At 51.0% G+C, this 26199-nt stretch overlaps 1 pseudogene; it reads right to left on the reverse strand.

Annotated features, from left to right (window-relative positions):
• Positions 1-22523: 22523 nt before the first annotated feature.
• Positions 22524-22594, reverse strand: LOC146809284 (U6 spliceosomal RNA; annotated as a pseudogene).
• Positions 22595-26199: the final 3605 nt, after the last annotated feature.

Consider the following 26199-nt stretch of genomic DNA (forward strand, 5'->3'; position numbering starts at 1 on the left):
TGCTTCAAGCGTTTTGATGCTGAAGAGATGGTGGAGAAGTCTTATTAACTACAGACTACATTAGCCATTTCTTCAACAACAGGTGATTGTACTACTTCTGCTGAGTGAAATGCAGATCTCGTCTAAGACTGCCCTTTAGGGATAAATACAAATTGTGGTTTTCCTAATTTACCCATAAAAGGGGAACCATACAACTGAATGGAAATGGCAGAAGCATGTTTCTAACAGTATTAGCACCTCGAGAGTACTACCACAAGGTAATATACAGCTTCTGTGACATTAAAATCTCCCACATAGAAGCATTAGTATATAGCACTAAGCTGAAAAACAATAAGCACCATTGCCAGGACAGTCAGTATGTTGCAGCTATTAGGGCATGACCATAATAATGTTGAGCTTCCACTTCCAATAAGGAAAATCCTTGTTTATGAACGGTTGAAAACAGTTGATTAGAAGGTATTTTTTCTAATTTCCTGGACCGAACAATAATCTCCTCAGAGCTGATAACCCTTTGAGAGAGTCATGAGAGACACACATTCTGGCTTGAAGCGCAAAGACCCAGTCACAAATTAAACTGAAGAGTGAGGCTGCAGAGGTTCCCATAATACTGCAGGAAACAAAGAGAAGATGCCAAAATGAAGTTTCACTGCATGCTGCCTGACAAGCACTTACTTGCTGGGGGAAACAAAATGGCGGCCGTTCTGTGAGGTGGCCGTGACGAACCGTATATGAAGAGAAGCTCAGCGCGCTTCGTTACGGCGAGTAGCTCCTCATGATGCCCCCAGGTTCCGCTGCAGGAGCATCCGTTTTTGGAAAGCTGTACAGTGGTAAAAACGCACCAAAAAGCCGCAACTTGTATGTAAATATTATTGCCGTATAAATTAAGTGCTTTAAGATAAAACCATCAAAAGTTTGTTTTGCTGCAAATAAGCAGAGCGTTTATATGGCTTCCAGTTTGTTTTGAGGTGATGAGAGTTTCCTTGATTGGTGCTGATTATCCTAAATCTCTGCGCTTGCATTGGCCTTTCTCTCCCTCTCTGTAATCCAGCTAACAGGCCAGCACACACAGTGCCTTGGGAACTATGGCAGAAGAGCAGGCTGGGTGGAAGTGGGCCCTACTTGACTCGAGCTAGAGGATGAAGTGCTTTCCCGAGAGGACATGCTGGAAGAGCATTATATCGTGGAAGAGGAGGCGTGTCACGTGATGGGTGGCAGCGGCTGGGAGCGGTGCTCTTACCCCCAGGTAAGAAAATATTTATATTTCACCCATAGCCATATTACATTCACATGAGACTCTGCAGACTTCCCTACTCAGAGTGGCTCTTGTGATGGAGTGCTATGGTATGAGATTTTACTGATAACATTGCATTCCTCTACACTTCTATTATTTTGCTCACCCAAGCTGTCTGTGGTCAGAGTCGACACCTCCACCTTTGCACTAGGCCCCTTTTTCATTATCTTCACTCTCTCTGTGTTCATAAAGACCTCGGATAGGTTTGCTCTATAAAAAACTAAAAAAAAAGGTCAGGGGGCCTCCTTTAAGAAAATTGTTGGATCGCTGCGATAAAACAGCGATGCAACAGTTTTCACTGCACCCTCCTTGTGACATGATGGATGCACCATATTTAACCCCTTCAGTGCCCATGACGAGCTGGACTCGTCATGGGACGCGGTGGCGCTGTGCCCATGACGAGTCCAGCTCGTCATAGACCCCGCCCGCTAATGCAACGGCCGGCACTGGGCGGGGAAAGGGGCGGGCACTGAAGGGGTTAATGTACGGCGCTCCATGTCACACGGAATGACAGATACGTCAGGAATCCTGACGTATCTGTTAGTGCAAAAGTCACACATTGCTGGAGTTGTGTTGCAAGCATGACTCAACTCCAGCAATGCATGAGGTTGGCCTATTCCCATTGCACTGCATCACCCTCACGCCTGCCATGAGGCAGGCATAAGGTTTTGACGCAGTGGTGTCCTGGAAGTGTGGCAGTGGAATATCATAGATTTCACTGTCACACTTCTACGACCCATTTTTTGGTGGGAATGCCCACCCTACATTCATTATACCTGGCGCAGGTATAATATGGTGCAGGGCTTTACACAGTAACTCATCTGCCTAGATGCGTCACCTTGTAAATATGGCACAAAGTGACGTATTTTGGACGCCACTGTTGCGTCACAAAATGTGATGCAAGTGTTGCAAAAGTGTCGCAAGGCCTTCATAAATAAGGCCCTGGATGTTTATGAGGACCGGGCAGCATTCCGCCGCATGCGGAACTCTGTAGAATCTCATGGGGCCTCATTTATGAAAACTGTTGCATCGCTACAATAAAACAGCGATGCAACAGTTTTCACTGTGCCCTTCTTGCAACACAATGAATGGTCCGTATTAATGTATAGGGTCCATGTCGCAAGGAATGACAGATACGTCAGGAATCCTGCGAATCTGTTGGCTCAAAAGTCATGCATTACTGGAGTTGTGTCGCAAGCATGACGTAACTCCAGCAATGCATGGGGTAGGCCTATTCCCATTGCACTGCGTCACACTTACGCCTGCCATGAGGCGGGCGTACGGTTTTGACACAGTGGAGTCCATCTCATAGATTTCACTGTGACACTTCTACAACCCATTTTTAAGCGGGAACACCCACCCTGCATAAATTAGACCTGGTGCAGGTATAATGTGGTGCAGGGCTTCACAAGGGGACACATCTGCCTAGATGCATCACCTTGTAAATTCGACGCAACGTTGCGCATTGTTTACACCACCGCTGCATAAAGAAAAATGATGCAACTATGGCGCAAAAGTGTCGCAAGGCCTCCATAAATAAAGCCCATGGAGTTTATAGATAACTCTGCGGAATTCCACGGAGTAGAACTCCTTGAGCTCCGCCCACCCCTAAAAACAACTAGGGATCCCGAGAGCACCCCTTATTAGCTGGTACTTCCAATAACAAGGAGTTGCTACTGTGTCCTAATGAGATTGCAAGGTTGAATTACAGTATAAAAAGTCTTTAGATGCACTTTCTTGAAAAACGTACACCCCCATATTATGAAACAAAGTCTAAATCTGTACTGTCAATGAACCTGGCAGGGTCTGACATTCTTGACTGTGATAGCTCGATAATACAACTGCTAGTCCGTGAGAGACAAAAAACTCTTCTTTAAAGCCCTCCTGAGCTCCTTCCATTGCAAACCAAAATCTTTTGAAGCATAGATAAAATCACTGAGCGTTCCCAGAATGTTATCAAGCACTAACCTACTAAAATATAAGGAGATGCTATTGTAATATTATCCCTAGGCAAGATAGACATTTTTTTTAATTTTCCCTACTATAAATTGGAAGTGCCCATACTTTTTTTTATTACTTTACTGATGTTGGTCGAGGCAAGAAATGTTCAATCTTTTGTCACTGGGCTTCCCAGGTATCTCATATTGCTTGTTATTTGCAGAGAAGCATAATTGATGTAAAAAATGTTTACATTAACAAAATAGCCTGAGTGTTGACCAAACACATTTCTTTATTTTGTTGTCTCGTGAAATAGTATATTGAAACCATAAGGCTATCCACAAAAGTCCAGCTTTATGTTCAAACCCCAAATGTACAAACATGATATAAATTAGCACTTTATTACACAGCTATATTTTCAAACACGAGCACTGTATTTGCCAACTGTATTTCAAACTTTGAGCAGATTTATACAGGGGGAACTTTTTTAAAGTTTTGTGTATGGAGATGAAATAATTGTTACATGTTGTTTTGGTTTATAGCTGAACTCCATGGTGTATATTGTACAGCCTGTTCTTTCAGGCTGACACAATAAAACTGACTGACGCAAAGGTGATTATGTAAATTGCTTGATCTAAAGGTCATAGATAGACGAGGAGAGCTGGAAGTAATGTCTTCTCCTCCACTTGATTAAAAAGTCAAGAGACAAATTGAAGTTGAGAAGAAAATTGTCTGTTGAGCAACATATAGAACAAAAAGTGATGCTATCTGTAAGAAATTGTAGTATTGGTTGATGGGTATGAGAACCCACCTCAAATAATAATGACAATCCTTGTCAAGGTGAACCACAAATGTCACTGAATAAGCCTGCGGTTAACCCTCTGGTAGCTTTGCACAAAAGCAGTAATGCTTAACTTAGAAGCAATGTGTGAAGTATTATGAAGTGAAAATACAACACACAAAGAATCCCAATAGCAGCAAAAGACGTGAACGCCGATTGCAGGTTTCTGGACTTGCCAGGCCAGGAGAAAGTCACAAGTTGAGGCCGGCCATGCTGGAGCGTGGGATGGTTACAGGACCAGGCTCACCCAACTGGACATTGTACTTTATTTCCTTGGTTTAGGGCTGCGCTGTTCTGCGCTGTGCTGCGCTGAGAGGGCCTGCAACATGATGTGTCAGGTTTGTCTAGCCACCAATCAGGAAATGCAAGTTGCTGTCATTTAAGGTTCTGCTCTGTGTCAGATCCGGTGAAGCTGCTGACCAGGGCCTTTATTGTGCTGCAATATGAGCCCCTTTGTCATCCTTGGCTGCTCTGTGTCAGATCCGGTGAAGACACTAATCAGGAGCATTGAGGTGTTGCGATGTGAGGCCCTGTGGTTGTCTGTGCCATGCTATGTTGGATCCGGTGACACCTTCAGTTGAGCAGGAAGGAGTGCACTCTAACTCCAGGAACATGACCAGGGCCTGGAGGACAGCACTTGGAAGGTCAGGACTCAATCAATCAATCAATCAATCAAAGACATTTATAGAGCGCACTACTCACCCGTAGGGTCTCAAGGCGCTAAGGGAGGGGGGGTGCCGTTACTGCTTGAACAGCCAGGTCTTGAGCTTCTTCCTGAAGGAGAGGTGGTCTTGGGTCAGGCGCAGGTCGGCCGGGAGGGAGTTCCAGGTCTTGGCGGCCAGGTAGGAGAAGGACCTTCCTCCTGTTGTCGCTCTATGGATGCGTGGGACGGCGGCGAGGGCGTGGCTGGCTGATCGGAGGTGGCGTTTGGGAGCGTAGAAGTTGATTCGGTTGTTGAGGTAGCTCGGGCCTTGATCGTGTAGGGCTTTGTGTGCGTGGGTGAGGAGCCGGAAGGTGATTCTTTTGTTGACGGGGAGCCAGTGCAGGTCTCTCAGGTGTCCGGAGATGTGGCTGTTTTGTGGGATGTCGAGGATGAGTCTGGCTGAGGTGTTCTGGATCCGCTGGAGTCTCTTCTGGAGCTTGGCGGTGGTTCCGGCGTAGAGGGCGTTGCCGTAGTCCAGTCGGCTGGTGACGAGGGCCTGGGTGACGGTCTTCCTGGTCTCTGTGGGAATCCACCAGAAGATCTTCCGAAGCATGCGCAGGATGTTGAAGCAAGACGAGGAGACGGCGTTGACTTGCCTGGTCATGGAGAGGGAGGAGTCCAGGATGAAGCCCAGGTTGCGTGCGTGGCTCGTCGGTTTGGGTGCGGTGCCCAGGGCGGGGGGCCACCAGGAGTCGTCCCAGGCGGAGGGCGAGGAGCCCAGGATGAGGACCTCCGTCTTGTCTGAATTCAGCTTCAGGCGGCTGGTCGTCATCCACTCGGCTACCTCTTTCATCCCTTCGTGCAGGTTGGCTCTGGCGGTGGCGGGGTCGTTGGTCAGGGAGAGGATCAGCTGGGTGTCGTCGGCGTAGGAGATAATGTTGAGGTTGTGTTGGCGTGCTATGGCCGCGAGGGGGCTCATGTAGACGTTGAAGAGGGTAGGGCTCAGCGAGGATCCTTGAGGGACGCCGCAGATGACTTCGGTGGCCTCTGACTTGTACGGAGGTAGGCGGACTCTCTGCGTTCTTCCGTCGAGGAAGGAGACGATCCATTCCAATGCCTTCTCCTGGATTCCGACGTTGCTGAGGCGCTGCACTAGGGTGTGGTGGCAGACCGTGTCGAAAGCCGCGGAGAGGTCTAGGAGGATGAGGGCCGCTGTTTCTCCGTTGTCCATCAGGGCTCGGATGTCGTCGGTGGCGGCGATGAGTGCGGTCTCGGTGCTGTGATTGGCTCGGAAGCCGGACTGTGAGGGGTCGAGGGATCCGTTCGTCTCGAGGAAGGCGGCCAGCTGTTTGTTGACGGTCTTCTCGATGACTTTGGCTGGAAACGGGAGTAGCGAGATGGGGCGGTAATTCTTGAGTTCGGTGGGGTCTGCTGTAGGTTTCTTGAGTAGAGCGCTGAGTTCGGCGTGCTTCCAGCTCTCGGGGAAGGTGGCGGTGTCGAAGGAGGTGTTGATAATGTCCCGCAGGTAGGGTGCGATGACAGCGTCGGCTTTGTTGAAGACGTGGTGAGGGCAGGGGTCGGTCGGAGATCCGGAGTGGACGGAGTTCATCATGCGTACGGTGTCTTCGGTGCTGATCGGAGTCCAGGCTCGGAGGGTGGTGGTGGGCGGTGTTGTTGTGGTTGTGGCGTGCGTCGGTTGGATGCTGAAGCTGTTGTGTATGTCCGCGATCTTGTTGTGGAAGTAGGAGGCGAGGGAGTTGCAGAGGTCTTGCGATGGGGTGATGTCGTTGTTTCCGGCGTTGGGGTTGGAGAGCTCTTTCACGATGTTGAAGAGTTCCTTGCAGTTGTGTGCGTTGTTGTCCAGTCGGTTTTTGAAGGCCGTTTTCTTGGCTGCGCGGATCAGTTGGTGGTGCTTCCGGGTGGCGAGCTTGAGGGTGGTCATGTTGTCCGGTGTGGGTTCCTTTCTCCAGACTTTCTCGAGGGCTCGGCAGTTCTTCTTGGAGCTCTTGAGTTCGTCGGTAAACCATGGGGCTTTCTTGCTGCCGGGTCTGCTGGGCGGGGTCCTCAGAGGGGCGAGTTCGTCTGCGCAGTTGCTGATCCACTTCGTGAGGTTGTCGGCGGCCTGGCTGGGGTTCGCTGAGCTGGCAGGAGGGTGCTGGCTCAGGGAGGCGGCGAGCTGGTCGGCGGTGATCTTGTTCCAACTTCTACGGGCAACCTGTTGCTGGTGGTGGTGGATCGTCGTTCTTTCGAAGGTGAAGTGGATACAGCTGTGGTCCGTCCAGTGGAGTTCTGTGGCGTGGCTGAAGGCGATGTCTTTGCTGGATGAGAAGACGGCGTCGAGTGTGTGTCCGGCGAGGTGTGTGGGGGTGCTCACCAGTTGCTGGAGTCCAAGGTTGGCGAGGTTGTCCAGCAGGGTGCTGGTATTGCGGTCGTTGTTATTCTCCAGGTGGAAGTTGAGGTCCCCCAGGAGGATGTAGTCAGCGGAGGGGAGGGCGTGCGGGCTGATGAGCTCGGCGATGTCCTCGCTGAATTGAGTGCGTGGTCCCGGGGGTCGGTAGATCAGGGTGCCTCTGAGGGTGGTCTTCGGGTCGGTGTGGATCTGGAAATGCAGGTGTTCGGCGGTGGTTAGGGTGTTGTCGGTGCTGGTCGTGATACGGATGGTGTTCCTGTGGACGATGGCGATGCCTCCTCCAGTCTGGTTGTCGCGGTCCCTCCGGGTGATCTTGTAGCCCTCTGGGATGGCGATGGCGATGTCGGGCGCTGAAGAGGCGTTCATCCAGGTCTCCGTGAGGAAGGCAACGTCCGGGGCTGTGGTGTCTAGGAGGTTCCAGAGTTCGATGGCGTGTCTGTGGACGGAGCGGGTGTTGAGCAGGATGCACTTGAGGTGGTTGCTGCTGGTGTTCGGCTTGGCGGGCGCTGGTGTGGGGCAGGTCCGGATGCAGGTGAACTTGCAGGCGTGACAGCTGAAGGGTCCGTAGGTGCGTCTCGGGGTGGCTTGGTGGCATCCTGGGAATCGGCCGGTGTTGAGTGCGATGAGGGTGGCGGCGGTGTACGTCAGGCGGGTTGGCCGGGGTCCTCGTAGGCCAGGGGTCCTGGCACTGGGCGCGGTCCAGGCGCGGACGGGCGTAGACGGGCTTACCTGTGGTGCATCTTCGGCGCTCAATCGGCGCGCCCGCTGCGCGTGACCGCTGCGCGTTCGCACGGTCGCCATATATGGCGAAGTGCGCGGGGGGGCGGAGCAGCTGGGAGGCGGGAGCGGGGAGGGTACAGAAGAAAAAAGGGGCGGGGTCAGCGGTGTGGTGGCGGGAAGCGGGGAGCGGGGAGGGATAAGACGGGGGCGGCTGAAAAGTAAGGCAAAACAGGCAGAATGGGGGAGAAAATAACAGAAACACAGCAAAGCTACCAATCAAGCACAAATACAGAGGAGACAGTGACACCAGGCAAGAAGCGAGCACAGACTACGCCGCTCGATGGCAGGGGGCGTGGTCACGCGGCGGAGCCGGGGCAGCGAGTCAGACGGCGGGGAGGCACACGCAGCAGCTGGTGGCCGTGCGGCGCGGGGGTGTCCTAGAACTAGGTCACACTCACCTGCGTCGCACGGTCGCCATATATGGCCAAGTGCGCGGGGGGGCGGAGCAGCTGGGAGGCGGGAGCGGGGAGGGTACAGAAGAAAAAAGGGGCGGGGTCAGCGGTGGTGGCGGGAGGCGGGGAGCGGCGAGGGATAAGACGGGGCGGCTGAAAAGTAAGGCAAAACAGGCAGAATGGGGGAGAAAATAACAGAAACACAGCAAAGTTGCCAATCAAGCACAAATACAGAGGAGACAGTGACACCAGGCAAGAAGCGAGCACAGACCACGCCGCTCGATGGCAGGGGGCGTGGTCACGCGGCGGAGCCGGGGCAGCGAGTCAGACGGCGGGGAGGCACACGCAGCAGCTGGTGGCCGTGCAGCGCGGGGGTGTCACTCCCACAGAAGCCAGCAGAGGGGGCCCTGTTAGATCAAGTTAGGTTTCGTCAGCTAGGAGCAGGAGACGTCTCTGTAACCTTGTTGTGTCCCTGTACCGTAAAGATGAGGTCAGCCAACTGACCCTTAGAGTCACTTCTGGGGCCCTGAGATCAAGGCAAGCAGGTCCAGTCTTCCTGCTTCAGACAGAAATGCAGTGTTTCTACTGAATCTTTTCAGATCCAGGAGTATCCAAATGGGAGGGTCTGTGGTTGTCACTTTTATACCCATTGCCAGCATGTGGATGGGGGAAACCCCTTTATCTAACCCTAAACTGGTTGTGGTCAGTTCTTCTATTCCTCTTGGGTTTGGCTCCAGCCTGGCTAGTAAAACAAAGAAGAAGTAAGTGCACATGTAAGCTGCATTTGCCAGGGACAAGATAGGCATCTAATGAAGTCAGGAAGAAGCTTGGCGCAGCGCCAGCCTACCATTTGAAAATCAGGAAGGGACTGGGTACAACACCCCAAGCCAAGCTGCTCAGGAGAGGAACACCCTTCCCACACTCAAAGCCTTTTTGCTCACTGTCTGGGAGGAATAAACATCACACCACAGGAGAGCCATTAACAGTTATGTTAACCTGGCAATAAAGCACATTTGGCTTGGTCAAGAAAATTTCAACTTTCTAAAAGTACCATTTTAAAATAGTAACTTAAAATCTGAGTTTTCCATTAAAAAGGTCTTTAAATTACCATTCAAATAAGTGGAAGAAATATTTCTCTGGCTGTTCCCAAACTCAAGTTATCACTTATTAAATGTAATAGGGTAGCCCGTGTTCGTCTATGGGAGGCTAGCCATGATGCAGTGAAAAACGAATTTGGGGCTTTGTCACTTCCAAGACATGGCCTAGGGGTGAATTATAAATATTATAATGGACTGTTCAGGCCTAGCAAAAGTCTTTTTTTGCCAGGTCGAAATGGCAGTTTCAAACTGCACACAAAGTTCTTCAATAGCAAGCATGGGGTATCTTTTCCACTGCTTCTTTGGGGGATTGCTCAATAAGATGCTTTTTTCCCTTTCTCATAATCATATCTCCATGTCAGAATAACAAATTGACTCACAGCCATCTTCCACTGGCTGACCCGACAGTTGCCTATGTTAAACTTCACAAAGAGTGACAACATTTACATGTACTTTCCATCAGTTGCTACCACTTAGAGTGGTTTTTTACAGCCCCCAAAACCACTGTCACCTTATGTCTCTTACCATAACGTAATAACTTCAGAGTCCTTGATAACATCTGCATGAAACTGGCTCTTTCCTCCTTCAACAAGAAAACAGACTCTGCAGAGTGGAGAGCAGGGTCATGTGGATTCCGCCCCACAATGGAAATGAAGCACTGAGCCTGGTCTTATTTAATGACTGCTGCATTACATTACAGATTAACATATTTGAATACTGGTGGGTGTGAATTGAATAGCACAGAACCTAAGATATGTCTGAATGCCTTTTATTATGCCACTATATTTCTAATGGCAGACCGATAAAATGTTCATGTCTGCTCTTCTTGGTTCTAGTACTTAAAGAAGTTGAGACGAAAGCTCTCCTGATGAAAGGATTCATTTTTCTAAAAAGTGTGGAGACTCTAAAATCTTCATTCTTGAGGTTAATACAACATTTTGGAAGCTATGAGTAAAATTTAAGTGAAGCAGGAGATATTTCCAAGTATAGCAGTGCTTTAAATAATATTTGTGGGTGTAGCGGCAGTGAAAATGACATCACTGCGATACTTTGAGCTTTGTCATCTTATTATTATACAGCTTATAGAGCGCCTGGTTAAACCAACATAGTGTCCCCGCGCTAGGACACCAAAAGTACCATGACATCTGGATAGAGCCCCCCACCCGCCCTACAGCCTAGGTCCCCCAAGGAATAGCTACCGAAGCCTACTTCCGGCCACCAGGGGGATGCCGGAAGAGCCACGTCTTAAGTTTTCTCCTGAACAAAGTCTCGGACAGGCACGTCCTTAACTCAACAGGAAGGTCATTCCAGGCCTTAGCCGCAAGGAAGCCAAAAGAGTTCCCACCAGCCTGTACCTTCCGAACCTTAGACACAATCAACTTTGCCGTGCCCAAGGACCTTAGGTAGTATGCAGGTCTATAGGCGGTAAGAAGGGGGTGCAAAAAGCTAGGACCTTTCTTGTTGAAGATCCTGTGGCTAAAAACACAAGGCCTTAAAGGTGACTCTGTCCTGTATTGGAGCCAGTGTAATTTCCTCAAGGCCTCCCCCACCGAGGCTCGGCTAGGAATATGCAGAATTAACCAAGCTGCAGTGTTCTGAACCTTGTGCAGGATGTTCAGATTTTTCGGGGTCACCCCTAGGTACCGAATGTTGCAATAATCTAGACGGGACTTAACAAGGGCATGTACAATGGTACGTCTGGCATCTAGTGGGAGTAGATCCAGGATTTTTCGCAACATTTTAAGAATGCCAAAGCAGGCGCCAGCCACAGCTGATATCTGCTCAGAATAAGAGAGGGTGTCGTTGAAACATACTCTCAGATTCTTGACCTCAACCTTAGGGATCGGAGTCGATCCCAGATCCTCCGGCCACCATAAATGTGAGCAAAGAGAGGGCTGCTTACCAACTACCATTACCTCCATCTTTCCCGCATTCCATTCAGCTGCAAACAGCTGAGCTGCATCCAATTGGCAAGCTCCCCCAGGCACACCCTGAAATCAGATGCCGTTCCTGCCTTCCTGTGCTCCAGGGTAATGATCAACTGCGTGTCATCGGCTTATGACACCAATTTAACCCCATGTCTCAGCACAATATCTGCCAAGGGGCGCATGTAGATGTTAAATAGGGTAGGGCTGAGAGACGAACCCTGCGGCACCCCTTGAGACAGAGGACAGACTCTGGATTTAAAAGGATGTTGTAGAACCTGGAAGGATCAATTCTCCAGAAAATGTTTAATCCACTACTATGTCCCCCCACTGACCCCGGCCTCCCCTAACTGTTCCATAAGGAGGCCATGGGAGACCGTGTCAAAAGCAGCACTCAGGTCTAGAAGGATAGGTGCAGTAGTTCTTCCCTCATCGGCTGTGTTTTTCAGGGCCTCTGAGGCAAGAAGAAGGGCCGACTCGGTACTGTGTCGTGGCCTAAATCCCGACTGGGTTTCATGGAGAAACTGTCTCTCTTCCAGAAACATGGACAGTTGACTGTTTAAATGTTTCTCAGCGATTTTAGCAGCATAGGGTGGTAGAGATATAGGTCTCAGGTTTTCTGGGAGAGCAGGGTCTAAAGAAGGTTTCTTTAGCAATGGTACCGCCATGGCTTGCTTCCAATTGCTAGGAACCTGACCCTAACTAAAAGACAGGTTCAAAAGCTTGGTGAGAACCGGAGCAATTACTTATTTCCCTAGCAGTACAAATTTAGGGGGGATCGGATCCAAGGGTGACCCAGATTTAACTACTTCCATGAGTTTAAGAACATCGCTTACTCCAGGCGGATGAAAAACAAAGCTGTACTCACTTCTCAAATCATCTGTGACAGAAGCCGAGATATAATTCCTGCTGCTTTCGGAGAAGGTGGAGTATATTTTATCAATCTTGCACATGAAAAAATCTGCAATCTTATTGCAATGGTCAGTGGAGGCAGACATAGTGGCTGTCACACGATCTAAAGAGGACAGTTGTTTCACTACGTTAAAAATATTCTTAGTGGCATTTTCAATGTGCTCAGTATAAAACTCCCTCCATACGCCCCTAATTTGTTGGTGATACAACGTGAGAACAGTTAAGTATACCACCCTACTTTCAATTAGATAGTGCCCCCTCCATCGGCGTTCAATGCGCTTACAATCAGTTTTTAGGAGAGCCAGTTCCTCAGAGAAGCATTTCACGGAAGGAGTGATGCGAGTACTTTTACCAGGTTTCCGGGGTATTATGGAGTCCACTGCCTCCTCAATCCAAAGAGAGACTAGGCCCTCTACAGTCTGGACCTCAGTCCCTAAAGTTGGGATACTTGAAGCCAGCTTAACCCCAAAGGCATCAGTGCTTAACACATCCCATTTCAGAAACATTAGGGGCACGGAACGCTTTCCGGGATTACAGGGAGCATTTCTGGTGTTAGCGAACTTAAAAGAGAGGACAAAATGGTCAGACCACACTATAGGCACAGGCAGCAAGGCTTCTACCTGAGCACTGTTGGTAAAAATATTGTCCAACGTGTGACCTTTATTGTGTGTAGGGGTGTTGACCAAGTGTGTAAGACCCATCGTTTGTAGCCCTTGAATCAGCTCCTTGGTATCTCAATTTTCTTTATCTTCCAAATGAAGATTCAGATCCCCCACCAAAATAAAGTTGGGGTAGCGGATAGTATAGGGGGACACTGTCTCAGCTAGGTCATCAAGGAAGGCTCTCGCCTGGCCAGGGGGTCTATACAGAAGAAGCCCTACAATAGAGATTGCACTATTGAAAGCCAGATTGAAACAGGCTGATTCACAGCTAGGCAACGTCACTTTAGACATCCTCACCTGAAATTCTTTCCTGAGTATCACTGCGAGACCACCCCCCCTCTACCCGGGTCTATCAACCCTTTGAATAGTATAGCTTTCAGTCAGTGCTTCCAAAACATCCGGAGCCGATTGCTCATTGAGCCAGGTTTCCACCAGAAACAGCCCCACCGGTTTCTGGTCCATAAGTAGGTAGTGTATTTCTTGCCTATGTTTACTAAGAGATCTACAATTCAGGGATAGGCATAGAAAGGAGTCTAATAGCGTGCTCGATACCAGTCCTCTTTCTCTTCCTTCCCTGCCAGATGGTATCCGGAAGTCACAGTACAAACAACCCCTTACACTGCCATCAACTGCTAATGAGTAAAGGTCATTTGTGTCCACTATCCTTGTAATGGCCAGCAATTCCACAGAGGTATAAACAGCTGTGTGCTCAGAGAAAGATCTAGAGGTCCTGGCCCCTGGTGTCATCCGGGCGCGGACAGGCGCATACGGGCTTGCCGTTGGTACACCGGCGGCGCACCCGCTGCGCACCCGTCTAATCATCTGGCTAAATAGTGTGTGTGCTGGGAGCACTAGACCGCTCCCACAGCACCACATATTCAGAGGCGGAAGTGGAAAGGCCGGAAGTGAGGCCAGAACACCGAGGGTTACTCGCAGTGCCCTCCGTACAATCGGCACCAGCTGTGGCGGACCAGGGCGAGAGTACTCTCGGTGACAACAAAAGGCAAAAGCACCCACTCACAGTAAGTAGCCCCCCACACTAAAACTGTTTAAAAAACATTAAAAAGATGCATAAAATTGAAGGGGTTTCAGAGCAATCAGCGAGCAGCACAAAGCATAAGTCCAGCGTAGCAACATCAAGGACTTACTGGTGTCCGCTGTGCACCTGTTAATCCTCCAGCTAAATAGTGTGTGTGCTGGGAGCACTAGACCGCTCCCACGGCACCACACACTCAGAGGCGGAAGTGGAAAGGCCGGAAGTGATGCCAGAACACTGAGGGTTACTCGCAGCACCCTCCGCACAATCGACACCAGCCGTGGTGGACCAGGGCGAGAGTACCCTCGTTGAGAAAAAAAGGCAAAAGCACCCACTCACAGTAAGTAGCCCCCCACACTAAAACTGTTTAAAAACCATAAAATAGATTCATAAAATTGAAGGGATTTTAGAGCAATCAGCGAGCAGCGCAAAGCATAAGTCCAGCGTATCAGCATCAAGGACTTACTGTTGTCTTCCTTCCAAGCCTGGGATGCGTGCCCTCCAGGTCCATGCTGCTGCCTCCCTTTCACTGGTGCCCGAACAGTCTTCCTTGACCTGCAGTAAACAGATTGGACACTGCTGCCCACGCTGCCCAGAACTTGTGCACGCGGATGACCCGTTTGAGTTTCGGCAACCGCCAGCCCTCCTCCATCCTTTGATACTCTGGCTATCTCCCCCTCTAATCAGCTCTCTTGGTTTTTGGACTCAGCTCCCTTGGTTTTGGACTTGCATTCATGTGTACCGTTGCCATTTTGGGACTATCTTTTATCAGCACACATGACCTGGATCCGCCATCTTAGCGACCTTTGTCCGTTCCTCCTCCCTGCTGGTCCCCATCTGGGCGACCTTCGAACATCTCTCTTTCCCGCTGGACTGCTCCACGTTTTTGCCCGATTCACCTTTAATCAATCAATCAATCAATCAATCATAGCATTTGTAAAGCGCACTACATACCTGTGAGGGTCTCAAGGTGCTAGGGGGGATGCTGCTACTGTTCGAAGAGCCAGGTCTTGAGGAGTCTCCTGAAGGTTAGAAGGTCTTCGGTCTGCAATAGGTGGATGGGGAGGGTGTTCCACGTCTTGGCGGCGAGGTGGGAGAATGATCTGCCGCCGGCGGTCACTCTTCAGATGCGGGTGATGGTGGCGAGGGCATGGTCTGCGGAGCGGAGCTGGTGGACAGGGGTGTAGAGGCTGAGTCGTCTGTTGAGGTACGCTGGTCCGGTGTCGTGGAGTGCCTTGTGTGCGTGGGTGAGGAGTTTGAAGGTTATCCTCTTGTTGATGGGGAGCCAGTGCAGGTCTTTCAGGTGGGGTGTGATGTGGCTGTGGGGGGATGTCCAGGATCAGGCAAGTGGAGGCGTTCTGGATGCGTTGGAGTCGTTTCAGGAGTTTGGCCGGGACTCCTGCATAGAGTGCGTTGCCGTAGTCCAGTCTGCTGCTGACGAGGGCCTGGGTGACCGTCCTTCTAGTTTCGGTGGGGATCCACTTGAAGATCCTGTGAAGCATGTGGAGGGTGTTGAAGCAGGAGGAGGAGACGGCGTTGACCTGCTTTGTCATGGAGAGTGTGGAGTCGAGGATGACCCCTAGGTTTCGTGCGTGGTTTAACTCTAACCCCTCCCCAGGTCTCTTACACTCCTCTCACCTACTACGGTCTCCAATCCCTATTATTGTTGCTGAAATTGCAGGTCCCAACACCGGTTTGTTTATCTCTCACTTTCCTGTCCTGATCTGCTTTCCTTACCATTTTTTTAACTTTTCCCCCTTACCTTCTTTGCCCCTTAGGATGTTTTGTCTCTGTTCGTCATGCGCTCATAATGTCATACTACTGTGTAACATTGTTTCATTATGTGCCTTTATTTGCCATTCTCTAGTAACTTGTGTTTTTACTGTGTAACACTGTGTAACTTATTTTAATTCTTTGTAACGTGCAACTCACTGATCCTCTTGGATAGCGCTCTGATACCTCCGGGTCTAGACTAGGGGTGGGTGGAATTTGCGTAATTGCGTTACGCAAATCTCCGCGAAACGGTAAAAAATCTCCGCGAACACGCAGAAATTCCGCGAACACGCGGAATTGCTTGTTCGCGATGCTTTTTTCCTGTTCACAATCGCTGTTTGCGTGCTCGGGGAGAAATATCTCGCGAACACGCATTTTGAGAACGCGAACAAGCAAAATATTTCGCGAAATCGCGGAAAGCAGACTTTTGAGCAATTTCGCGTTCTCCGCGGAACGCGAAATTACGCAAATTCCGCAAATTCCGCGAGCGGAACGGAATTTACCGCCCAGGCCTAGTCTAGACAGCGCTATATAAAACACATCAAATAAATAAATAAATAAATTGAATGCGGGGAAAGTACTCCAAAATATGAATTTAATACAGTACAAGTTCCTTCAGGCCTGGCCCATTATTAAGTGTATAGGGACCCCCCGGCCTTTTTACAAGGACAAACAGTATCTGTCAGACTGAGCAAAGGTGAGCCTAGTAGACACTCCTCAGGCAGTCAAGTGCTGTACATGGAGGCGCAGGTGCCTGGCTGGCTTAGTCAAACATTGACAGGCCGAAGACTTCACATCTCTGTAGGCGTGGCCTCTTCAACCCAGTAAAGGTCCTCCCCCTCATGATGAGGGGGTACTTCACTGATTGACTCAGACATGAGTGCTTCAGGTTTAAGCCCTGAAATGCCCTGGGCTCACTTACCATCAGTGATACCTCTTCACAGAGTTGTGTGGGGTCAGCAGGTTTTCATTACCCCATCCCACTCTATGACGAGTACGGGGAGGTCCTCCTCTCATTGGCTGACCACTGACAAGTTCATTCAGTGAGAGGGAGTGGCAGTCCCTTTTCCAATCCTCTAGGAACACAGGCTCCCCTCCCGCCATCCCATATCACCACCACGGCCCGGTAAGATTTTTATTTGTGTTGAGTGCATGTGTATATGTATGTGTATTTGTGCAAGCCTGCTGTGAATGAGTGTGTGGGTGTGTGTGTGGTTGTGAATGGTAGGCGTATGTCTTCACATGTGTGAATGGATGGAAGTGTGCCTGAATATCGCTGTGAGTATGTGTGCATATGTGATCCACCCGCCACCCTGCTGAGGCAAAATACTGGCCCCCACCGAGTTACATTGGTGTGTACAGAATACAGGACAGCAACAGAATATATGTATATTTTTTTTAACTAATGCACAACTCAGGATTGCCTCTGGAACCGTAATAAGACTTGGGGGCATATTATCAAGCACGGTGTTAACATTATCGCCGCTTTAGCGGCAGAAAACTGCCGCTAAAGCGGCGATAATGAGCTTGATAATATGCCGCAGAGAATTCCAATGGAAGCCCATGTTGACACCAGAACATGGGCTTCTATGGGAATTCTCAAGGGCATATTATCAAGCCCATTATCGCCGCTTTAGCAGCAGTTTTCTGCCGCTAAAGCGGCGATAATTTTCACGCCGTTTCTTGATAATATGCCCCTTGATTATTCGACACAATCTAGTTGAGCACCAGAACAGCCTTCTCTGAGCTTTTTCCTCTCCTTAAAAGCTTATGACTAATGTTTCAAATCAAGGTTTTCCTCTAAGTAGGAGGTGTGTCTAGCAGGGTTGCTGTTTTGCTTTCATCGTTAAAATTGATGTTTGACAGACTTGGCTGCATCATATTGATGAGGCACCAAAATTATTTTTCACCTGTATCAGCTCCAAACACTACTCAGATACTAAAATTCGATGAATATAGATCAAAATTAAAAATACTCTTATTGTGTCATGTTTAAGCTCAGCAAGTTTTTAAACAAAACACTTTGCAATTCAATAAAAGCAAAACAGCAACTCTGCTACTAGGACTAAAACACTGTGTCAGACCTGTCAGCCTTAGTGTGGTCTTCACCCAGACCTTTTGCCTTACTTCTCCTGTTTTTGCTGGATTCATTTTTGTTGGCCTTCGGACTCTGCACACTTTACCACTGCTTGTGCTCTCTCCTTTAAACATGGTGAAATTGGCTTATACCTAACTGGCACAGTTAATTTGCCTGTAAATCCCTAGTAAAGTGGTACTACCTGTACCCAGGGACTGTAAATTAAATAGTACTAGTGAGCCTGCAGCACCAAATAATTGAAATGTAAATCCTTTTTAATGCTAATGTTGGATTATATGTCAAAATTCTGAAAATGCCACTTTTAGAAAGTTGCCATGTCTTTGTCCTAACTATTTGGTGCCTGAAGTCTGTATCCTAGGTTGTCTGTCTAGGTCTAGCTGTCAGATGGTGCTTGTGGATATTCTTCCAGACAATGACACAAAGGGGGAATAGGTTTTGGCAGGGTGGGCCATCTGTGTAATGATGAGGGGAAGGAGCTCTCGCCTACCGCACTTGCTCATCACAAAGAGCCTGCCTCAGCACTCTCACAAAGGGTTTCATTCTAGTCTTTTGTGCTCCCCTACAAGCTGAGGATTGGCCAGGAGGAACGAAATTTCAGACACCTCCATAGGGAGAGGACTCTAGAAGCTTCTCCTGCTTCAAATTGGGCACTAGTTGGAAATATTGGACACTCAGATCAAACTCTTCAGATCACCTCTGCACCTGGGGACCCTGCCAGGAAAAAGTACTGCCAAGCTGTGAAGTCTGCCATGCTGGTCTGCTTGCTGACCAAGGACTGTTTGCTGCCCAAGGCCTGCTTTTGCTGCACCAGGATTCTTCTGCTGGTGTAATTTGCCCTGTGGGGCCAGCCTGCCTCCGTGGACCTAGTACTCCAAAGAATCCCTAAGGGTCATAACAGGCTCTTCAATGTTGATGCATCTCCACACATCTCAATGAGCGTGACGCATCCTGCCATCAACTCCGGCCCAGCACATTGCAGCTCATCCTCAATGCCGACACATCTTAGCGCAACTCTTGCCAGTCCCAGCAGTTTCTGCGACACTACCCGATGCCAACAACGGCTCAACATGATGCGTCTCAGCACCGACGCAGTGCAAGTCTCTGCAACCCTCACCTAAACCTCGCATTGCAGCTTCTCGTAGATGGTTTTTACTCCGCCACTGTGCAAGGCATGTCGATGTGGGACCTCTCATCTAAGCTCCTCATTGAAGGATTCTTGACACTGCCCCGTGCAGCTCAACGCAAGGACTTTGCATCTGGATGCCCAGGCCATGAGGTACTTTTCAGCAGACGGAATCTGGCCACTGCTCCATCACGATTGGCCTGAGCTTGTGATTTGGACCTGGCCTACCACAACCATATAACCACTGTTGGCACTTTTTGCTTCTTGGCACTTGATTTCTTCTAAACCTGTAAAATTGCATAACTCTGGCTCTACTGATTGGATTTTTGTTGTTGTGGTGTTAAATGCTCTATTACTTACCGGTAATCTTCATTACTTCGGGTCCCGTTGTCCTCGTCCCCTTCATAAACAGATTGGAGATTACTATCTCCCGACAGAAAAAAAGAGCAGAAGGCATACTGGGACCCTAATACTGCCCCTCCCACCGGGAGTACATAAGCAGTACTTACCCAGCATCCCGTCTGTACAACCAAGCCCAGACAGGAAGGCCGGTCACCCGGGAGGGAGGGAGGGGCGTATAAAGGGGACGAGGACAACGGGACCCGGAGTAATGAAGATTACCGGTAAGTAATAGAGCATTACCCCCAGGTCCCTTATGTCCTCGTCCCCTTCATAAACAGATTGGAGAATACCAAAGCAGAAAAACCGGCCTTCCAAAACCAAAAGCACCCCCAGGAAACCACACCAACGCAGCAACCCAAGGGAGCACCGAGAAGGAGGCAAGGGGAGACCGCAGGAAGCAACCGGCCAGCACCAAACCAGGACCGGAGACAACCCATAAAACAACACAAGGCCAGTACCACAAAAATGAGGCCACCAACCAGAGAAACAGGAGACAGGGCCAAAGAAAGAAGGCCAGCCCAGGCAAGAGGCGCAGCCCCAAGCACCCAGACCAACAAAAAAGGAGGAAGGCCCAGGCCAGAAACCGGCCCACCACACCAAACCGAAGTCCCCTGCCAGACAAAAGCATAGAGAAGAAAGCCAACGAACCCCGCAGAGGAGGCCAGGGCCGGGGATGAACCACAGCAAGAGCCGGCGAGCAGAACAGGAACCAGACCCCAACCAGACCAAAAAGGACCATGAAGGAGACAGAAACCCAAAAACCCCAGGAGGGCAAAGCCCCCACACGGAAGACAAACCGCCAACCGAACAGGGCGGCCAAAACCCAGAACACGCGGAGCAGAAGAAGCAAACCGGAACCGAACCGGAACCTCAAGACGGAGGGCAGAAAAAAACAGAAGCCAAGAAGGAGGACGACCGCCCAGGCACCCAACACCCAGGCCAAGCACACAGCAAGGGCCAGAGCCACGGAACAAAAAGCCCTAGGGCGCATAGCACCCAGACCGGAAAACCACCAGGTCCGACCCCACATAACACTGAAGAGGAGCCAATAGACAGCAAAAAATGAGGGCAACAAGGGACAAAGAACCAGGAAGCCAGGACCGAAATCCAGCAACCCGCAAGGGCAGGAGGACCCACAGGCCCAACCAACCCAGGAAGAAGCCCACGTAGAGCCCAGGGCAAAGAAAAGGCAGGGAGGCCGAACGAGACCCCCAGCAACCCAACGCCGGACCAAACAGAAGGCCGGAAGAAAGAACAAGCACAGGAAACCACCAAAATGGAAACCCGAGGAAGCAGAGAAGCAGAGGGCCAAGCAGCAGAAGAACCCGGACACCCATGAGTCAGGAGGGAGAGCACGACAAGAAGGCCCAGCCAGAGAACACTCAGAACCAGAAGGAAGCCCGCAGACCAGGAGCAACAGGAGGCAACCCCGGAGGAGCCAACCCAGAAGCCCCGAAAACCCGGACCCACACAGGGCCGGACAAGGGACCCTCAGTCCATGAAAAAAGAAGAGGGCAGTCATCCAGACAGGAGCAACGGGGACCGAAGCTCAACAGCACCCAACCGAACCCCAGGAACCAGGCAGAGACACGGACACCCAACTAGAGGTGAACCAAACCCAGGAAATAAGCACCGGCATGAGCAGGCCCAGAAGGACCCACCAGAACACGACACGAAACCAAGAGAGCACCCCGCCAGGATCCACCGAGAGAGCACAGACAAGGATACCCATCTGCAAAAGGGCGACCACCAGACGCCCAAAACCAGCAGAAACCAGAAACCCCTGCAGAACAAAAGAGGAGAAACTAGAGCCAAGTCAAGGACACAGCACCAGCGAAAGAGAGCCAGGCCCCAAACAAACCAGACATGAACGCCAGAGATCCAAAACGCGAACCGCCACTGGAAACACACTCCAGGGGGGACGCAAAAGGAAAGGGAGAGCAGGACCCAACCCAAACCGTCGGAGAAGCCGAACGCCACAGGCACCCCCAGGGAGCCACAAGCAGGAAAAAACCTGTACCAACCCAGCTGAACCACAGAGACCAGGCGAGCGTAGGAGCGCCACAGTCAATAGGAGGGGCGACTAGGACCCACCGAAAGAAGCCAAATACAAGCCCAGAAACGAGCAGGAGCGCCGCAGCAGCAGAGGAACACAAGGCCACACCAAGGAACCCCAGAAACCAGGAAACGGCAGTGCCAGAGCCATGAGCACCCAAAAAACAATAGCAACCAGCACGGAAGAAGCCAGAAACAGATGCAAAAAGGAGGCAGCAACAGCAAAAGAAGCCCCCCAGCATACGGCAACACCGAACTCCAGGGAGGTCAAACCCCCGAAAGGAAAGGGACATCGTACCCCAGCGGACAGAGCGAGCAACCCCGAAGAGGGACAGAAATAACCCACGGCACAGCCAAACACGGCCCACAACCAGCTGAACCGGACGACAGCAGAGGAACAGAGCCAGCCGCACAGGCAAGGACCCCCGAGGAGGGAACCCAACCTAGGAACCCAGCCCACTCCAGGCCAGACCACAGCACGGGTCCCAACAACACCCAGCATCAGGACAGCGCAGAAAAGTCAAAAAACAGGCAGACCCCGGTGTGACCAAGATAGCAAGAGAGGGCAAGCCCAAGCGGACAAGAGAGGACCACGACCCCAGACACACAACCCAGGGAGGCCACGTCCCACAGAGGCAAAGCGGCAGCTAGCAAGAAAGCCCACAAACACCAAGTGGAGCAACACAAAAGCCCCGGAGGGAAAGCGGCAAGGGGACAAGGCGGCACATACCCGCTGCAAATGACAGCGGACGCGCAGCGCCAGCCCAGCAGCCAGGGAGCAGGATGCCGCAGAGGCAGAGAGCCAAACCGGCGACCAGGCCCCCGCAAGAGAGACAAGGCCATAAAAGACAGCCTACACTGTGAACCAAAACACCGGCAGCACCGCACACCCCAGCACACCAACCCAGCCACCCGGAACATCCAGGAAGCCAAGGACGAGGAACAGCCCAACCAGGCAAGAACCCCAGCCCCGTAGACCACACACGAGGGCCAAAGTGGGGACGCACAGCAGCAGCAGAGAGCAAGCAGCACAAGCAGGAGGCCCTAGGTACAAACCCCATCAACACCAGGAGCCACCGCCACCCAAACAGGCCAAGGGCAACCCGCCAAAAATGGAACAGGAGCGGGAGGACCGGCACCACTATCAAAACATGGAACGCTACATGAATCCACGTGTCATCCTTGCGCAGGGGCCATGCTAATCCACTCTGTGGAAAGGAGCAACCAGCAGCGCGGGAAGAGCAGGAAGCGCCCAAAGACAGAGGCGTCCATCGGCCAACAGCCCCCGAAAGAAAGGGCCACACAGCAGCCCCAGTGCACAACCCACGAGAGCACCACGGGAACGGAACCCCAACACACACCGGGGACAGGACAGAGAGGGGCGGACACAGGGAAAAGAGAAGGAGCACACCAACTCTATGTCGCACCACGCAAACACCCGAAGAGCAGCAGAAAACCGCAAGTCACACAGCCACAGAACGGGAACCCGACGCAAAGGCACCGGAACGCCCCACAAGAACACTAGGGATGGCACCCAAGGATACCTACAAGAGCGCAAGGCGCAGGGAGACCAGGCGAACAGTGCAGAAACACAGTATGCCGAGCCCCTGTCAGGCTCCAACCCGGGACCCTAGCCACAAAAGAGGCAGCCCACGCGGTAAGGCAGCATCCACAACTGGGAGGAAACCAGCACACGCAGAGGCAGCAGCCAGAAGAAGCGTCACACTGCCGCAGTCACAAACTCCGGCAGTAGAAGAATCACTCGGACTCAGGGCAAACGGGCAGGAAGGAGGAGCAAGGAGCCACGCACCCCAACACCCCCAAGCAGTCAAGCGACAGCGACATCAAGGAACCAGGACAGCGCCAGCATAAAGGGAATCCAAGGGCGCGCTGGTCGGGATGTAGCTCAGTGGCAGAGCGCATGCTTCGCAAGCATGAGGTCCCGGGTTCAAACCCCGGCATCCCCAAGAGCCCCCGCCATCCATCACGGACCTGAAATAAAGAAAAGAGCACCACAGCAGAGCGAGAACAAAAAACACCGCAATGCGGGACTCACCCAGGGCAGGGGCCGGACACCACCAGCAGCAAGGCCCCCACCCCAAAGGAAAGGTAATCCATGGGTGCGACTGTTGGGAGGGATCACAGCGGCAGAGCGCATGCTTCGCAAGCATGAGTTCCTGGGAGCAAACCCCGGCATCCACAGGAGCCTCCGTCGCCCACCACGGACCTGAAATAAAGAAAAGAGCAGCACAGCGTAAACAAAAAAACACCGCAATGCGGGACTCACCCAGGGCAGGGGCCGGACACCACCAGCAGCAAGGCCCCCACCCCAAAGGAAAGGTAATCCATGGGTGCGACTGTCGGGAGGGATCACAGCGGCAGAGCGCATGCTTCGCAAGCATGAGTTCCTGGGAGCAAACCCCGGCATCCCCAGGAGCCTCCGTCGCCCACCACGGACCTGAAATAAAGAAAAGAGCAGCACAGCGTAAACAAAAAAACACCGCAATGCGGGACTCACCCAGGGCAGGGGCCGGACACCACCAGCAGCAAGGCCCCCACCCCAACAGCGGGAAGGTACGGCACATAGGAAACGCGGCACGCCTCCCAAACGCCCAGCTTCAGGAAGACGTGCACGCGACCCGGAAGTACCCCGGGAGCGCACCAGCCGCAAAGGACCCGCAGGATCCAGGCAGCACACCGGCCACCACCGTCACGACCCCCAGCAAGCCCAGCAGGCCAGGGGACGGACCAGGAACGCCCCCCCCCGCCCGCAAAGCCAGGCAGCCGGGCGGGGGGAGGAAGAAAGGAACGCCACACCAGCCCAGCAGGAGTAGCAGAACAGCACACCACGTCCATTCTGTCGACAGACAGAAAAAAAGAACAGACGGGATGCTGGGTAAGTACTGCTTATGTACTCCCGGTGGGAGGGGCAGTATTAGGGTCCCAGCATGCCTTCTGCTCTTTTTTTCTGTCGGGAGATAGTAATCTCCAATCTGTTTATGAAGGGGACGAGGACATAAGGGACTTGGGGGTAATAATGTATTACATTTTAACTATTTAGTTTGAAATACTTTACACATTGCTTCTAAATTATACCTGACAGGTGTTGTGCCAAGCTGGCAGAGGGTTGCGCACAGATTAATTTGGGGATTGCTTGTGTTTCACGCTGGCAAGAATTGTGGTTGCTGCTTGAGCAGGGTTTCACCTCCCTCAACCTGTAACCCAATTTCCTACACCCGACTTCAGAGTATTCACCCGCATTCAGTGCTTTGGCAGTTCATTCCACTCAAGGAAAAGGGAAACAATGAGGTTATCGGTTAGATAAAAATCTGCTAATGCTAGTGCAGGTGAAATATGTGCAAAACAATTATTTAAATGGTATGTACCAGAAGAATATAATGCATCTGTTTTTTTCTGATACAGCATAATGTTTTGAGATCTTTGGCTTCACCATTCTGTACTTAGCACTTGTGCTCTGTGTGTCACAGACCCTTTGAAAGGTCCTCCCTGTTCCAGACAGCAGCAAATGTAAGGGGACTTGACACCAGGGATCTGGCTACAGGTCCTGATGCAAAACTAGAAAACCCAAAGGCTTTTAATGGAGACAGCTCTCTAATCATTCTGTACAAAACTCCCTCGTCGATGGTTGTAATTCTAAGGCACACATTGGTTTAGGTGTACGTTTCCCATTTTTAGCATGCAGAATTCTCGTGAGGGCCTAGCCTGCTAGGTGAGGATGGCTACCAATGTGAATATCGGTACTTCGGCAAAGCTTTACAGTTTTCAGCATCTGCTTTACCACTCTTCGGTTTCTGAACGTCGCGCTAGGCATGTTGCTAGCGCCGCCCATGCAACCTTCAGGTTCATAGCGCCTCAAGGCAGCTCTGCATGATGAGCCAACTCTCCTGTGAGGGAAACCTCGCGTAGGCATCGGGAAAGCAGGCAATTATGCAAGCCATGGGGATAGCAGCGTGATCAAGAGGCTGTACCTATGTAACATTAATAATGCATGGGCCTGTTTATGAATGGATGTATGCACAGGGGCCCGTAACAGAACAAACTCCTCCCCATGGGGCTCTCGGTTTACCAAAGAGACAAAACACAAAACATCGGATAATTTCCAGCTAAAGATTACTCCACAGACCACATTTTACGCGTGATTAAAAGTCCAAGAGAGAACAGGAGTGAGAGACACACCTCGAGTAAGAATGAAGGAAAGAAACTGGGAAGTTATTCGCCAAGGCCACCTGCCCGCGTGCAGCGCAGTCTCCTTTGTGGAGTTATCCTGTTCCAGCCGGTCCAAAGCTCTATGAAATTGACATTTTTGAAACTGAAGCAATCATTTACAGCTGCGACAGAGCAGCCCATCACCCTCCCTTCTTGTGGTACGTTTGAAGGAGATGCCGTGGATGGGTGCGGCTTTTAGGACTGCGGACGTCAGGAGGGTGGTGTATTAAGGCTCTGCATGGGTGCTCGCGTGCCGCAGAGTGACGCAAGCAGCACAAAGCACTGCGCCAATAAACTTACCCTTTTAAAGACCTGCAGATGGATCGCAAAACAGAGCAGTGACACACGCGCCCGCACCGCTCTTACTAAATAAATAGTCTAGTCAAAAATGTTATGTAAAATAATGTTTTTAGTTGCCAAAGCCTTCTTCCTGCTGAGCCCATGTTCCATGATATATACATACATTCTGGAATGTAGAGCCCTCCGGAGAGAGAATTATGGCAATACAACAGAATTTAAAGTGCACACCACACATCCGCCCATAATAGTGAAGAGAATCACGGACAACTAGGTTTGGGAAAAATTCAGCACAAA

This window comes from Triturus cristatus, chromosome 7 (assembly GCF_964204655.1).
Source record: "Triturus cristatus chromosome 7, aTriCri1.1, whole genome shotgun sequence".
Classification (NCBI taxonomy): domain Eukaryota; kingdom Metazoa; phylum Chordata; class Amphibia; order Caudata; family Salamandridae; genus Triturus; species Triturus cristatus.